Here is a 16382-nt window from a genome sequence, read left to right on the forward strand (position 1 = left end):
TGTATTTTTCACCACTGCACTTATTTTGCCTAGAATGGTGCTTGACACATTGCAGCGCGATGAATGAAGAGGAATTTTCCAAGATGGAATGATATATCTAAAATTAAAGCATCCTGGGCTATGAAATCTCTTGTTTTAAGAGAGCCAGCTCCAATAGCCCTTTCATACATCCTAGGTGGAGAATGGATTATCTAGTCAAAAAATAGATAAAGATTAGTAAGGAAAAGTACAGCAAAATACCTGTAGATGTAAAACATAAATTACCAAGGCCAAATTGGCAGTAGGTAGCAAAAGTAAAAAAAACAAAAAAACATGCATGCATGCCCTATGGCCTAAGTTATACTTGTGGGTATTTAGCCTGAATCATGATGACACATAGAGCTAAGGTACCAGGAGGTTCACCAAATTAATCTCTAATGATACCAAAAAGTTGAAAATCACCAAAATGTGCTATCATAGGAGATTATTGAAATAAATTGTGTATGGATTTACTCTGCCACTGGTAAAAATCAACCTATGATAAATAGCATGAGAAAATATTTATGACACATCAATGAGAGTAAGATGAAATTTCAACAATGCCTGATGGCATTTTAGGTACATAAGCTTACTATGGAAATAAAACAGAATTTGCCTCAAAAGAAAAGAGAACTAGCTCTACAAAACAGTAAAAAATACAGATGGGTTCATTGGTAGTATCAATGGGAGTTCATGAAATATACTAGAAAGTCAGTGATTGGATGTTGGCGTAATCTTGAACACAGAAACATCATTAGGTTGACGCCAATTTGGAAGAAAACCACCTATTATGAGGGTCATCGCAAGGGACTGGGTAGACACTAAGCAAACTCTCTTAGGACGACAACCACTGCTTTAGCTGCAGTGATGCGCCGATGCTCTTATGGGGGTAGCTGGTAAACCTGCTGTGGGGCCCCAGAGCACCCTGGAGAAGATCGCTGGTGTAAACCTGGGTAGACTCCAAAGACGGAACAAAGGAGAAGTTTTGGTTTGAATAAATATCTCGCTTAGCCTTCCTTCTGAGCATCTCCCAAGGACTGGCCAGCGTGTTCTCCCACCTATGGCTTTCTCTCTGGTTAAATGAATCACTGTTGGTGGATTCATTTTATTTTGCCTCCTAAACTGATCTGAGTGGCTGCTAGGACTGCTTCTGAGACCAGAAGCTGCTTTACATTGAATTGGGTTATAGCAATGGTGACAGCCTAATGCAGTGACCCAGCAGCCCGAGAGTGAGGCGGCTTTAAGCAGATGGCAGTGTGGGACCCTGATCCTAGAGCTGAAGAGCAGTACAATGCAGTCTGATTGCTTCTTAAAAATACATATATCAAGGAAAAAACCCTGAAATGCAAAGCGTCAACATATGAGCAGATGTTGTCTCTGAGAAGTGTGATGATGGGTAACTTTTATTTTCTTCTTTTTGTTAACTATAATTGCTAACTTTTTAAAAACAATGACCATGTGCTGAGGAACATAGTAGAAATATTTCCAAAAACAATGAAGAGAGACTGAGTAGCACCTTATGAGTAGAGACTGAAGTAGCACCGTATGTTAATAGTACTTCAGTTAAAAAAAGAAGCATAAAAACTGAAGCATTATACTGAAAAGAAGGGGAAGAAAGAAAAGAAGAAAAAGAAGGAAGAAAAGAATGAGGGAGGGAGCAAGAGGAAGGGAAGAGGGAAAGAAGGAAAGAAAGAAATAGAAAGGAAGGAAGAGGGGAGGAAGAGAGGAAAGAAGGGAGGGAGGGCTGAGCAAGCAAAACAATAGGAGAAATAACCTAATGGGTCTTCACAGCAGACAGGTGAGCGAGGCCAGGCTTTTGTTTAGAGAGAAAGCTCATATGGTGCAGAAGACAGCAAACTTGGTTTGTGAAGTCATCATCCCCCCAGGGGCTTTGTTGTGCCCAAGAGGAGAGGCCCAAGAGGGCTCAACGAAGCACAACTAATAATAGAATTAAGAAAATGATAGCAATTTGGGTTATTTAGCCTAAAAGAAATGAAGGTTTAAAAATTGTCTTAAGAGGTTCTAGATGAAAACACTGACCAATTGCAAGCCATTTTCACAGAGGCTAGAAGAAGAAATGGCCTTAGATTGATGAAGAGAGCTTGAAGAAAAGATCCTCGCCAGGGAGGCTGATGATAGCTTGGCATGGACCGATAGTGGGCTTGCTCAGCCCTGGGAGGACTGAATAGAAGAAACACCATCTGTCCTAGAAGATCCAGGGAGACTTTCCAGAAGGTTCCTTGAAGTTCCAATTCTGTGATGTCTCGATGAAGGTATAAACTCACCTAATCCATTCCTGAATGAGCTATCCTGGAACTCGAAGTGTCTGTGTTGTTGGCCAGGACTGGTCTTGGGAGAGCTGGTGGCCATCTGTGTGATGGGAGGGCGGGCTGCCAAAATACCATTCCTACCGCTGAGTCATGCTGTCTGAAATTCTACCAGGTGACAATCATTCTTTGGTCATCAAGAGCCCAATGGAGTGTGAGTGATGTCCTTATGGTTTTCTTTTTTTCTTTCTTAAGTTTAGGAGGGAATAGGTGTGGAGATTTTGAGATAACTAGTTTAGAATTTTCTCTCTTTAGAGATTGTTCAGAAAAATTATCCAAAACTTAGATAGAAGCCAAAGGGGCATGTCCTCTCAAGGTCATACCAAGGCACTGTTTGACAGGCTCACCCAAGGATTATTTGATTCTTGAGGGGAAGATATTCCTGTTTGACTTAACTATTTACTGGTTGATAAGCTCAGACACAGTAGAGTTACATGTTAACCTGTCGATTTCTGTCCCTTAGAAAAAATAACCACAAAGGTTATGATTTAATTCCCATGTAGGGCATTAACCAGTTTTATACCTAACTGAGCAGTGATTTTAACATTCTGTGTTGTGTTTAAAGGTCATAGATTCTGCAAATGCTCTTTGAACCATCTTTCCTGTCGTATTGGTTTGCTCATTAATGAGTCAAATACATTTTGGACACATGTTCATTTTATATTTGTATGAGAGTCATGAGTTTAACTTTTTGAAAGTTGTACTTTGACAGGAAGGAGATGAGGTTAAAGCATTAGAACAATTGCTTTAAAAAGCATGACATGGATTCTCTTCTGTATAGATGTTTATATATGATCATTCTTTGAAAGAGAAAGACTCATTAATTCCCCTGTAATCCATAATTAGCCAGCCCCTTGATGAGCAAGAGGTAATTGGATTTTTTCTAACCTTAAAAGAAGTGTTGGTTTCTTTTTGCTTTGCGTGGGTTTTTTTGTTTTTGTTTTTGTTTTTGCTGAGATCTGTGAGTGAAGCCAGTGCCGCCAGAATGGAAAGGGAGGGATTCTGAGTGCTAGAATGCTTAGGATTCTGATGCGTGCACGTGTCACATTGGAGAGCGAGATTTCAGAGGCAGAGAGATTCAGGGGAAGTCCAGGCCCTGCCACCATCATGGGAGAAGGTGGCTGAAACTCACCGGAGTACAAGAGTTAAGGCAGAGAGTGGCTGGGAGCCAAGGGAGTCACCTGTGGGAATGTGGAACCCCTCCCTCATGGTGACAGACTCTGGTGGTGGCAGCAGTGCTACCTGCCCAGTGATGCCTGGTGACCAGGAGCTAACGTTTTAGACCATTCTGGGGATAAGAGGCACAAATGGAGAAGTTGGCCATAAGAGGACAAATCATCATAAAAATTATTTGGGTGACACATGGGCCGAGGATCTACTTGAGGTTCATGCCTGTCTTGCCCTAAGATGCAGAGACAAAGATAAATCTCAGATGCCAACCTATATGGGGTTGAGATCACATTTGAGGCCTTTCTAATAGCCTCCTCTGTCTCAAGAGGCTCCACAGATAGAGAAAGATTAAGACATCTCCCCAAGCCGTAGAAAGTGACACACAGCCCCAGGAGCCTTTGGACCTGCAGGGCTATATTTCACTCTGGATGGCAGTCTGCAGATTCTTAAAATCATTCCCTACCTCCTACTCAGGGGCTGTTGTTCTGCTCCTGTTCAAGGCTCAAATGGCACCTCATGCTGTTGGTCCCAACCTGGGAGTGTTTAGGCCCCCCATTCACAGGCATCTCCCAAATACAACCAAACACCACACTTCTGCACCTTCATTGTGCGGAGCTGTTTCACAGCACGGATCTCTATCACAGCTGCAAATTCCAGTGTTATCTCTGTTGTGTTTTTGAACCTGTTTGCTTTTGATTATGGTTTGGTTTTGAAGGGGAAGAGTCACACACAATCCGGCTCCCTGTTTTCTTTCTCAGATGGAGTAATAAAGCTTATTTACGGTGGAATTGTTTTTTTCCATCATAGCATATTTAATTTTATTACTCTACTGCTTTGTGCTTTGAATTGCATAGGGGAAGCAACGCATAAAAGAATATTCCACTGGGTTTTTTTTTTTTTCCCTCTTGTAGTTGATTGTGGAAAAAAAGGATGTAGCATCCTATTAGTCATTCTGTACCATGATGATTTTTTGGGCTATGACCAACAAAATTACATTTTACACTTGAAAGAACTCTCCAATTGAACCTTTCTATTCAACGTATGTGGACATAAGATTCAAAATATGGCCAGCCTCATGCATCATATCCAAAGTCCATTTCAGCCGTGGTTGATGATGCTCTCCAAGAATGCAGTTTGCTGCAGATTGGGCTTCTGATGAGAAGTTTGAGCATGCTATTTATTTTGTTCTTCTTTCTATTAAAACCATTTGAAAAATCACTGAACTCTAGGTAATTTGGGACGGCCTTTGGTTACAGCTACCTTGGCTCCTCAGCTTATTTCTTCATCACTCTGGTCTTTGCTTTCTTAGGCCTGGAAGAAGGACAAGGAGAATCTCTCTCTTTGGAACCAAGGGAGTTCCTTTGATCCTCAAATAGGCTTGTGAAAGATGTGGTTGTATTGTATGTGGAGCCTTTTCACATGTTCTAAAGTCTTAGGTTTGAATCCACATTTCTTACCATTATTTACCATGTTTTGTATGTTCCCTATCATGTTGGACCAAATAGGTACTTTAATGAGAAGTTTCTGTCTCTGCCATTTTCATTTCTAGGATAAAAAGATGAAATCAGAGGGGAAGGTGTTTGCCATGCCAGAAATCTCCACAAATTAGGAGAAAGACTGATCAAACCCCTATCGTTCTATCTCTATTTTTACAAATGAAAGGGAAGCAGATTTTTACCAACTTGTGATGCCCTCCAAGAAAGAGGTGGGGATGCTGAATGTCCCAATTTTCAGTGGCTCCTTGGTTGCTTTAAAAACATACTACTGATACGGAGAAATCAGAACCTTCATATACTGCTGGTGGGAATGTAAAATGGTGCATCTGTTTTGGAAAACAGTCTGGCAGTTCCTCAAAAAGTTAGACATAGAATTACCATATGATCCAGCATCCCACTTTTATATATGTGTATACCGAGGAAAATTGAAAAACACTCATCCACACAAAACTTGTGCACAAATGTCCATAGTAGTATTATTCATAATAGTCAAAACGTAGAAACAACCCAAATGTCTATCATCTGATGAATGGATAAATAACATACGGCGGAATATTATTTGGCTGTAAAGAAGAATTCTAGCAAGATATTTAAACCAAAAATAGAAATAAATCATTGGGGCAATTCTTTACTTCTGATCGAGGAGGGATTTATATCTAAACACGTAACAATAATAATAATGCTCATTTGTTTATTAATAGGTACTATTCTACATATCTCATTTGATTCTTATGATAACCTTCAAAAATAGTTATGATCATTCCCATTTTCAGACAAAGAAACTGAGGTTCAAAGACATGCAATACTTTCTGAAATGTCTTAGTTGTTCTGTGTCCCAAGCCTGGGCCTCATACAGTTTCTGAAATGTGGGATGCCCTTGACCTCAGGCTGGCAGAGTCATAATGGTGGAAAGAACCAGCTGCAGTGTGGTTTGGTGTATCCCAGCAAATATTTTTTCAGATGAAGAAGCAGCCTGCACGGACACAATGCAGTTGACTATAGTTCTTAATAGTACAGTTCTAGTTGGTAATCAGATAAAAGATTGCATAGTTTTGCACCTGTACCCCAATAATAAATGTGGGGGCAGTTCTGAATTCATGGGTAAGAGGAAACTTTGTAATATGTTAATTCAGTCATTCCAATTACTCCTGGGTTATTCTTTTCCCATCCATGGCTTGGTCTGGTTTGGAAGCAAGCTTCCTGGGCCCAGGGGTAGAGTTGTTCTAGTTTGGCTTCAGGAGCCAAGTTGCTCCGGGCAGGTCCTGGTTTTGTACTGGTGGCCCCTTTCAGCTCCCAGCCTCTCCCAGCACAGCAGCTAGAGCTTCTTTGCCAGTACGGACTGTCCTAGCCCCGATGTCCCTGAGCTATTTGAAGGAGTTTTTCCTGTTGGACTCTGCCAGACTTTGCACTTTTTGTTTTTTGGTTTTTTCTTTGTTTGTTTTTGTTTAGATTTTATTTATTTATTAGACAAAGACCACAAGCAGGAAGAGTGGCAGGCAGAGGGAGAGGGAGAAGCAGATTTCCCACTCAGCAGGGAGCTTGATGCAAAGCTCAATCCCGGGGCTCCAGGATCATGACTTGAGCAGAAGGTAGGCACTTAACTGACTGAGCCACCCAGGCGCCCCAGGCTTTTTGCACTGTTATTGATACTTTAGCAGTAGCTGAGTGCTTTGTGCCACCTGTTTTTTTCTGATGTTTGTTTTTGAGCTCAGCTGTGTAACAAAATTCTGTTGTTGTATTTTATTCAATATTTCCATTCATTTGGAGCAGGACATCTTTCCTCATCATCTCAGTCTTCCACATTGACCAGGATGTCTACATTTTTGCTGTTTATGTCTGTCCAAATGCAGATGTTGAAGCCCTCATTCCTAAGCTGGTGATGTGAGGAGGCAGGGCCTTGGGGTTGAGGGGTGGTTAGGATGGAGCCCTCTCCTAATCTCCTTGGTCCTGTTTAAAGTGACTGGTCTTAGGGTGGTTTAGACTGGTCTAGATGCCCGGGTGGCTCAGTCGATTGGGCATCTGCCTTCAGCTCAGGTCATGATCCTGGGGTCTTGGGATTGAGCCCCTTGTAGATCTCCTTGCTCAGTGGGGAGCCTGCTTCTCCCTCTCCCTTTGCCTCCTTTCCCCTAGTACTCTCTCTCTCTCAAATAAATAAATAAATAAATAAATAAATAAATAAATAAATAATCTTAAAAAAATAAAGCTCTTAGTCTTAAATTCCACTTTGATCTTCATATTGCCTCCACTCTCATTTTGTTTACTCTTGCCTGATATAGTTTCCCATCTTTTTCTTTCCAAGCTTTCTTTGTAATTTCACTTGGCTATTGTTTTTCATAAATAGCATATAACAAATAGTTCTTTAAAACTGTTTCAGATTATGTGTCATTCAGTGGAGGAATTTAATTGAGTCTTATTGAGATGTCTAATGTCTTTGGTCTTCTTTTTTCTTTTTCATTTTGTTTAGAGATTTTATTTGCTTATGAGAGAGAGAGAAAGAGAGGGAGAGAGCATGAGCAGGGGGAAAAGCAGAGGGAGAAGCAGACTCCCTGCTGAGGAGGAAACCAATTCAGGCTCCATCTCAGGATCCTGGGATCATGACCTGAGCCAAAGGCAGATACTTAACCAACCGAGCCACCCAGGCACCCCTCTTTTTCATTTTTTACACATGATATTGGCCAGACAGAGGGATCCTGGATAAGAGCCTTACCTCTCAAAAACCTTAAGCCTGGCTCCACTCCTCAATGTTCCAGATGTTCCCAGTGAGAAATCTGGTGCCATTCAAATTCTCTTCCCGATGTAAATAATTTGTTTATATTCTCTGGTAGCTGACATTTGAGAATTCACCAGATTAGGTCCAGGGGTGATTCTTTTTTTTTCTTTTGAAATTGCTTTTATTAATCTTACTTGGTAGTTGAGTTTACTTATATTCAGGTAAGCAGTATTCTAACTTATTTTTTAAGTTCATGTCTCCATGTTATTTTTCTCAAACTCCTAATATTCAATAGCCAATATTCTCCCGGTATGCAGGATTCTTGAATCTGTACTCCCCATCTCTTTTGTTTTATTTATGATTTTCATTTCATTGAGTTTTTGAGCTATGCTGTGAGATCAGTCAGATCATTGCTCATTGAGATAAACTTGTGCACCATTATGAGAAAGCTTAGGATGGAAGGATGTGTGGACACTGTTAGCATGCTGCCCTCTTTATGCTAGTTGCTTGGGGATGGTTTATACCTGGAAAGCAGCAGGATCCCAAACCTCTTGATGGGGAGACAACCTCATTAAGAGGGCAACTTCGAACTCCCAGGCTGACCCCAGATGGCATTTCAGTCTGACAGATGCTAGGATGAATCCAGCTTCTAGAGGAAGTAACAGTACTGATGGTTTTTGGTATTTTTTTTATTATTTTTAGATTGTTTTTATTTATTCATGAGAGACACAGAGAGAGGCAGAGACATAGGCAGAGGGAGAAGCAGGCCTCTCACAGGGAGCTTGATATGGGACTCGATCCCCAAACTGGGATCATACCCTGAACCAAAGGCAGACACTCAACTGCTGAGCCACCGAGGGGTCCCAGTACTGATGGTTTTTGAAGTTGAGTTTATTCTTTGACCTGAGTATTTTCTGGAATCACTTCTGTTTTCCCCACCTTGTACCCTATTTACAGACCCACACACTTATTCTCACCACCTGACATGGGTCTTCAGTATTGTTACTCTTTGTCCTTGGGTCAGCTTCCTCATGAGCCTGTGAGCTCCATTTACCTTCCCGCCTCAGCTCAGGCTCTTGTCACAGACTGGGAAGCGTAAACAACAGAAATTCATGTCTCAGTTCTGGAAGCTGAAAGTCCAAGATCAGAGTGTCATCAGGTTTGGTTTCTTTTAAGGCCTCTCTCCTTGGATTGCAGGTGGTCACTTTTTGCTGTGTCCTCACATGGCCTTTCTTTAGTGTGTGCACATTCCTCATGTCTCTTTGTGTGTCCAAATTTTCTCCTCTTCTAAGGACATCCATCAGATTAGATTAGGGCCTCTCTAATGACCTCACTTAACCTTTAACTTTTTAAAGGTCCTATCTTCAAATATAGTCACATTCTGAGGTACTGAAGATTAAGGGATCAACATGTGAATTTGAGGAACACAGTTTAGTCCTAACACACCAGTATAGCTTGGTGCAGGCTTTGTTGATAGTAGATGCTCAACTAACATAATTAAAAGTTGGTTAGTTGAGGGCCTGAATGAAAGTCCCCCAGTTCTATAATCATTTTGATCAAGCAAGTTGTGTTGCATGGGATGGTACCATATGCTCTTTTAAGATAAATTAAGCCACCTGGGTGGCTCAGTCGGTTAAGCATCTGCCTTTGGCTCAGGTCATGATCTCAGGGTCCTGGGAGCAAGTCCCACATCAGGCTCCCTGCAGGGAGCTTGCTTCTCCCTCTACCTATATCTCTGCCTCTCTCTGTGTCTCTCATGAATACATAAATAAAATCTTAAAAAAGAAAAGATAAATTAAGTAACTATCTCATTATTGTCTTTTATTATCCTTAGCCAGTAATATTTTGTGTAACTCTATAGTTTTATGAATATATGGCCCTTCCTTTTTTTCTCTCCCCCTCCCCAAATATCCTTCTATTGCATGGTAAGGAAGTAAGTTCAGTGCCTTAGGGCAACTTCAATCCACAGTCTCTGTGGCAGAGCCACTGGATTTCTTGCAGCAGGCCTATGTGTGTTTGTCTGTGGGGATTTGAATCTGTGTTATTGCATACTGGATTTACCTGCCTTGGGGATTAAGTTCTTTTTTATTTCTTAGCACACTTTCTCTGTTTCATCATACTTATTTCCATGCTCTGCCCCAAGCTCTGACAAATTTGAATTTTTCAAAAAGCACAGAGAAATGCATTATGCTGATTATGTCAGTTATTTGTGGTTTTTCTAGTTTATAATAATGAAAAGCTAGAATTAAAATTTTTTCCTTTGGCTATTTTATTCTTTTGCATTCTTCATTTTTATATTTTGCTCTCAGTCTTCTCATTGAATTTTTGATCTCTGAAATAGCAATTTAAAATAGCTATCCAATGGTATATGTATCCACAACAGAGTTTGTTGCCAAGCATACAAAATGAATGGGCTCCTTATTCAAATGTTAAATGCCTACATACAGAGTCTATGTATAGAACTGAGATCGAGATCTGGAATTGGATTCTACAATGGATATCATCAGGATGATAGTTTCCAGTGGATTTAGGATTTCATTGAATTTCATAGTCCACCAATGCTATCTAATAAAACAATATGATATCTTCTGTGTATGGTCTCAAGAGCCAAGAGAAGTTCATGTCTTGGCCACTCTGAATCACTTGTTGTGACCCACACTTTCCACACTGTGGTTCTTTTCTGGCTCATGAGCATGACTTTCCATCTGCAGAGAACACTCTTCCTCTCTTGCCCACTGGGAAGCCTTCCCTGATCTCAAACTAGCCTAGGTGTTCTCTAAGCACTTCCAAAGATCCTAGCTGCTCCTCCCGAGCATGTATGTGCTGATTTGCATGTGACTGTTGATAGGTCTATCCCACCTTTTGGGCTAAAGGTCCTTTCTCTGCCATGGATGTCTTTGGAAACTAATAGGCCTGTGAATTGTATCTTAGAATCATTTTTAAATTTATAAAATAAAACACATTGTGTTCTGGTTCAGGGCAAGATGGAATAAGCACATTCCAGTCTGTCTCCAAGCAAATGCTGCTATAGGAGTTGGTAGAATGGTGAAGACAGAATCAGAAGTAGCCCTGAACTAGTAGTGGTAAGGTATCATTTTCCCTTTCCAGAACCATCCATCCTCGATTTAGCATAGCCCAAAACTCAGAAGTAGGCACTGGTATTTGCAGAGAGAGCCCCAGGAGAAGCCCTACAGGGAGCAGAAAGGAGGTCTCCTAATATTTAGAAGAGTGGAGAAATCCCCTACATAGTTTTGTTTTTTCTTTTCTCCATTCTCTTGCAACTCAGTCCCCCAAGCAATCCTGTGGAATCAAGGGTATGAGAACTTGCAGAAGCCTAAAACCAAGGGAGGAGAGTCTTCTTTCTAATCAGAGGAACTGTGGTCCCAAGAGTGTGAGGCAAACCCCCAATGCTTTTTTTCCCTCTGTGTCCTCCCACCGTTTGTCCCTGGGTGCAGATATAGTTATGAGAAATGCATAGAAGAGCAGGCTAAGTAAAGCCCCAGATTTCTAGCCAGAGGACCAAAAAGTTGAGCCTGTAGGAACTGGAAAGTACCAGAGAGTGGGAAGAGCTAGAGAAACCAACCTCATGAAGTTGTTGATGAAGTTCTGTGCTCAGCCCTGAGATTCACAATAATAGACCGAATAATAGACCTGAACCTAAATAGTATACCATTGTTTTTGAGAACTGGACTACAAATAAGATCACTGCCCAGGTTTCAGACTGGCCACCTGATAATGTGCACAGGGACAGATCTGAAGTAATGGAAAACAGAATTTACACTAGAACTACAACCCACAGAAGACTGGTTGGAATTTGTGACCTCAGTTGAACCTGGCAGACTCTGTTAGAAAGACAGAAAAAAAAGAAGGAGGGAGGGAGAGAGAGAGAGAGAGAGAAAGAAAGAAGAAAGAAAGAAAGAAGAAAGAAAGAAAGAAAGAAAGAAAGAAAGAAAGAAAGAAAGAAAGAAAGAAAGAAGAAAGATCAACGTTCTCCATAGAATTTGGTCACAATCTAGACTCCTAGAGTCTTGTAACACAATCATCAAATATCCAGGATACAGTTGAAAATTGCTCCCATTATGAAGAATTGGGAGGAATCTCAGTTTGTGTGGGAAAAGACAGTCAACAGAAGCCAATGCTTAGATGACACAGAACTTAAAACAGCTATTATAAAATACCTCAACATGTAAGGGCAAGAAGCATTCTTAAAATGAAAAGATAAAAACTCTCAGAAAAATGTAAGATATAAAGAAAAGCTGAAAGGAGACTTCAGAATGGAAAAGTGCTGTAACTGAAATAAAAATCTCACAGGATAGGCTCATTAGCAGAATGGAGATGACAGAGGAGTCAGCAAATTTCAATATAGACTAATAGGAATTATAGAATCTGGACAGTATGGAGAAAAAATATTAAAAATAAAAAAGACCAGAGCTTCATTAACCTTGTGGAACAACATCAAAATGTCTATCTTTTCATAGGAGTCCTAGAAAGAAAAGATGTGTACAGAAAATGTCTGAAGAAACAAGGGATGAAAACTTGCCAAATTTTGAGAAAGACATAAACCTACAGACTGAAGAAGTCTAGGATACTCCAAATGAGATAAACCAAGGAAATTCATGCCTAGACACATCATTATCAAACTGCTGAAAACTAAAGAAAACATTTTGAGAAAGACATAAACCTACAGACTAAAGAAGTCTAGGATACTCCAAATGAGATAAACCAAAGAAATCCATGCCTAGACACATCATTATCAAACTGCTGAAAACGAAAGAAAAAATTTTGAGAAAGACATAAACCTACAGACTGAAGAAGTCTAGGATACTCCAAATGAGATAAACCAAAGAAATCCATGCCTAGACACATCATTATCAAACTGCTGAAAACGAAAGAAAAAATTTTGAGAAAGACATAAACCTACAGACTGAAGAAGTCTAGGATACTCCAAATGAGATAAACCAAAGAAATCCATGCCTAGACACATCATTATCAAACTGCTGAAAACTAAAAAAAAAAAACCTTCTTTAGGTAGCCAGAGAAAAACTACACAGTACTTATAGGGGAACATGATTTATTTAGTTTTTTTTAAAGATTTTATTTATTTATTCATGAGAGACAGAGAGAGAGAAGCAGAGACACAGGCAGAGGGAGAAGCAGGCTTCATGCAGGAAGCCCAACATGCGACTAGATCCCGGGTCTTCCAGGATCAGGCCCTGGGCTGAAGGCGGCGCTAAACCGCTGAGCCACCAGGCTGCCCATGGGGAACATGATTTAAATAGCCACAGATTTTTCCAGAAAGAAATGGAACATTTTTGAAGAACATTTTAAAAGAACTACCAACCCATAATTCTGTATTTCATAAAAATTCCCTTCGGGATTGAAGATGAAATAAAGACATTCTCATGTGAAGGGAAACTAAGAGACTTTAGTATCACCAGTTCTATTACTAAAGGAATTCCTTCTGATGGTAAATGACACCAGAAGGCAAACAGAAACAACAAAAATGAAGGGAAACAACACAAATGATAAATATTTGGGTAAATATAATAGTCTCCTTTTCATCTTTTAAGTTCTTTAAGATATATTTTGGTTAAAAATAAAAGTTATCATTGTTTAGTGGAATTTTCAGTGTATGTTGATGTAAAAAATATAAAAACCCAACCTGAGTGAGGAAGCACGGGTAAGAGAATGTATGTGGTGTTAATATATCACTTGAAGTGATACTCATTCTATATAGACTATGAAAAGTTAAATATGTATATTTTATTTTTTAAAGATTTTATTTATTCATGAGAGACAGAGAGAGAGAGAGAGAGAGGCAGAGACATAGGCAGAGGGAAAAGCAGGCTTCCCAGGGGAACCCAATGTAAGACTCAATCCTGGGACTCTGGGATCATGCCCTGAGCCGAAGACAGATGCTCAACCACTGAACCGCCCAGGCGTCCCTAAATATGAATATTTTAATGCCTAGGACAAACATTTAAACATTACACAAAGAGATACATAGTAAAAATACAATAGATAAATTAAAATAGAAAACTAAGAAATGTTTAAAAGAGAAAAGAAACTTAAAGAAAAGGGAAAACCTAAAAACTAAAAATAGACAAGCAGAAAACAATAAAATGGTAGGCTTAAATCCAAAGATATTAGTAATTACATTACATGTAAATGGAGTAAACACACTAATTAAAGCACAAGTTGTCAGAACCGATTTTTAAAAAATGACTCAATTATATATATTGCCCATAAAAAAAACTCATTTCAAATATAATGACCTAGGTAGTATAAAATAAAGGTTGGAAAACATATATCACTAATCAGAAGAAAGCTGAAGTGGCTTCAGTAATATCAGACAAAGCAGACTTAAGAGCAAAGAATAAAAAGGGATAATACATAGTGATAAAAGGAGTAATTTATCAAGAAGATGCATAATCCTAAATTTGTTTACCAAATAAAAGAGCTTGAAAATACATGATGCAAAAATTAACTGAAAGAAAAGATAAACAAATCCACAACAATAGCTAGAGACTTCGATATTCCTCTCTTGGTCATCAGGAGAACTAGTAGACAACCAACAAGGGTATATACTATAAATTATTGACTTGAGTTGACATTTATAGAATACTACATCCAAAAACAGCGTAATAAATATTCTTCTCAAATATACATGGAACTGTGACCAAGATAAATCATATCCTATGTCATAATAAAATTTTTTAAACAAATTAAGAGAATTGAAATCATGCAAAGTATATTCTCTGACTATAATGGAATTAGTCTGAAAGTCAAATAACAGGAATAATACCAGACCCTTGGAAATGTACAGTGTACTTCTAAATAATCCATGAGTCAAAAAGGAAGTGTCAGGGAAGTTAGAAAATATTTTGAATATTTTCTAATTTGACTATGAAAGCATATATCAAAACTTGTGTGATACAGGTAAAGCAGTGCTTATAGGGAAATTTATACAATTAAAATGCTCATATTTAAAATGAGAAAGCTATTAAACCAGTAATCTAAGATGCTATCTTAAGAAATTAGGGGGAAAAAAAGAGCAAAAGAAACCCAAAACAAGCAAAAGAAAAAGAATAATAGAAATAAGAACACAAATTAATCAAATTGAAAACAATTTCAAAACCAATAGGGAAAACTCAATGAAACCAAAACTTGGTTCTTTGAGAAGATTAATAAAATTGATAAATCTCTAATGAGAGTTGTAGAGAGAAAACATAAATGACCAATATCAAGCATGAAAAATGAGTTATCACTAAAGACTGTGTTCTTGAATGCAGCGATTTATATAAAATGGACAAATTCTGCAAAAAACACAAACTACCAAAATTCACCTGAGATGAAATATAGATAAGTTAACTAGCCCTATAACTGTTTTTAAAAATGAGTTTGCAGTTAGGAATTTGCAGTTAGAACCCGTCTGTTTGCTGAAATCTCCAGGCTCAGATCATTCTGGCAAATTCTACAAAATACTGCTAGTGATGGTTCACTAGAAAATTCTACCAAATATTTAAAGAAAAAATAAAACAAATTCTACACAATCTCTTCCAGAACATAGAACAGGAGGTAACACTTCTCAAATAAGAGGAACACCTCTCAAATAATAAGATCAGCATTACGCTGATACCAAAGCCAAACAAAGATGGTACAGTAAAAGCAGAGTACAGAGCAATACCCCTCATGAACACAGATGCAAAAATTCTTAACAAAATATTGGCAAATACCTAGCATACATAAGCACATGAAGAGATGTTCAACATCATTGACCATTAAAGCAATACAAGTTAACTCTGATGGGATCTAACTACATGCCCAGAATGGCAAAACGCTGAAAATTAAAAAACAGTACTGACAATACCAAGTGCTCATGACAATACAGAGCTGGAACCCTCATACATTCCCAGTGGGAAAGCCAAATGGCATAACTCCTCAGGAAAACCACTTGGTGGTTTCTTATAAAGCCAAACAAAGACTTAGCTACAATCCACCAATCCTACTCCTGGGTGTTTTCCCAAGTGAACAGAAAACTTACATTCACACAAAAATCTGTACCTGAATGTTTAAAGCAGCTCTGTTCATACTCATCAATATCTGGAAACAGTCCAAATATCTTTCAATGGGTGAACGTGTAAATAAACTGGGAGTACATTCCTACAGTGGCATACTATTCAGTCTAGCAATAAAAAGGATGAACTATTGACACACATAACAGCTTGGATGAATCTCGAAGGTGTTATGCTGAGTGAAAGAAGCCAGTCTCGAAAGTTCTATATACTGTATAATTCCATTTATAGGGACTTTTGGAAAAAATAAAACTATAATGACAGAGACAAGTCAGTCTTTCCAGGGGTGAGAGGTTAGTGAAGACAATGTTTTTTTTTTTGTTTTGTTTTTTTTCCCATCCAAGTTCAAACACTACTTGAGAGGGTCTGTGGGCCCCAGCTTGAAAACCCATCCTATGCTATATCCTATGCTATATATTATGTAGAAATTATCTTTTTTGTTTGTTTTTTGATGTTCTGTGTCTAGTAAAGTAGACCAGCATATGGTAGGCACTTAATTATCTGGTTAATAGAAGAATAAATGAATAAACAAGCTACAAAAGGACAAACATATAACAATATATTGAGAGATTCTAGAGACATTAAG

At 38.8% G+C, this 16382-nt stretch overlaps 1 long non-coding RNA gene across 4 annotated transcripts in view; it reads left to right on the forward strand.

The window, feature by feature from the left end:
* Positions 1–1283: 1283 nt before the first annotated feature.
* Positions 1284–16382, forward strand: part of LOC144301877 (uncharacterized) — a 31276-nt gene continuing 16177 nt past the window's right edge. Inside the window, exon 1 of one of the 4 annotated variants that reach the window (XR_013368774.1) lies at positions 1284–2291. This is a non-coding gene — a long non-coding RNA (uncharacterized LOC144301877). The other 3 variants (XR_013368775.1, XR_013368777.1, XR_013368776.1) reach the window with 3 other exon arrangements.

Source organism: Canis aureus, chromosome 30, assembly GCF_053574225.1.
Source record: "Canis aureus isolate CA01 chromosome 30, VMU_Caureus_v.1.0, whole genome shotgun sequence".
In the NCBI taxonomy this organism is placed as follows: Eukaryota; Metazoa; Chordata; class Mammalia; order Carnivora; family Canidae; genus Canis; species Canis aureus.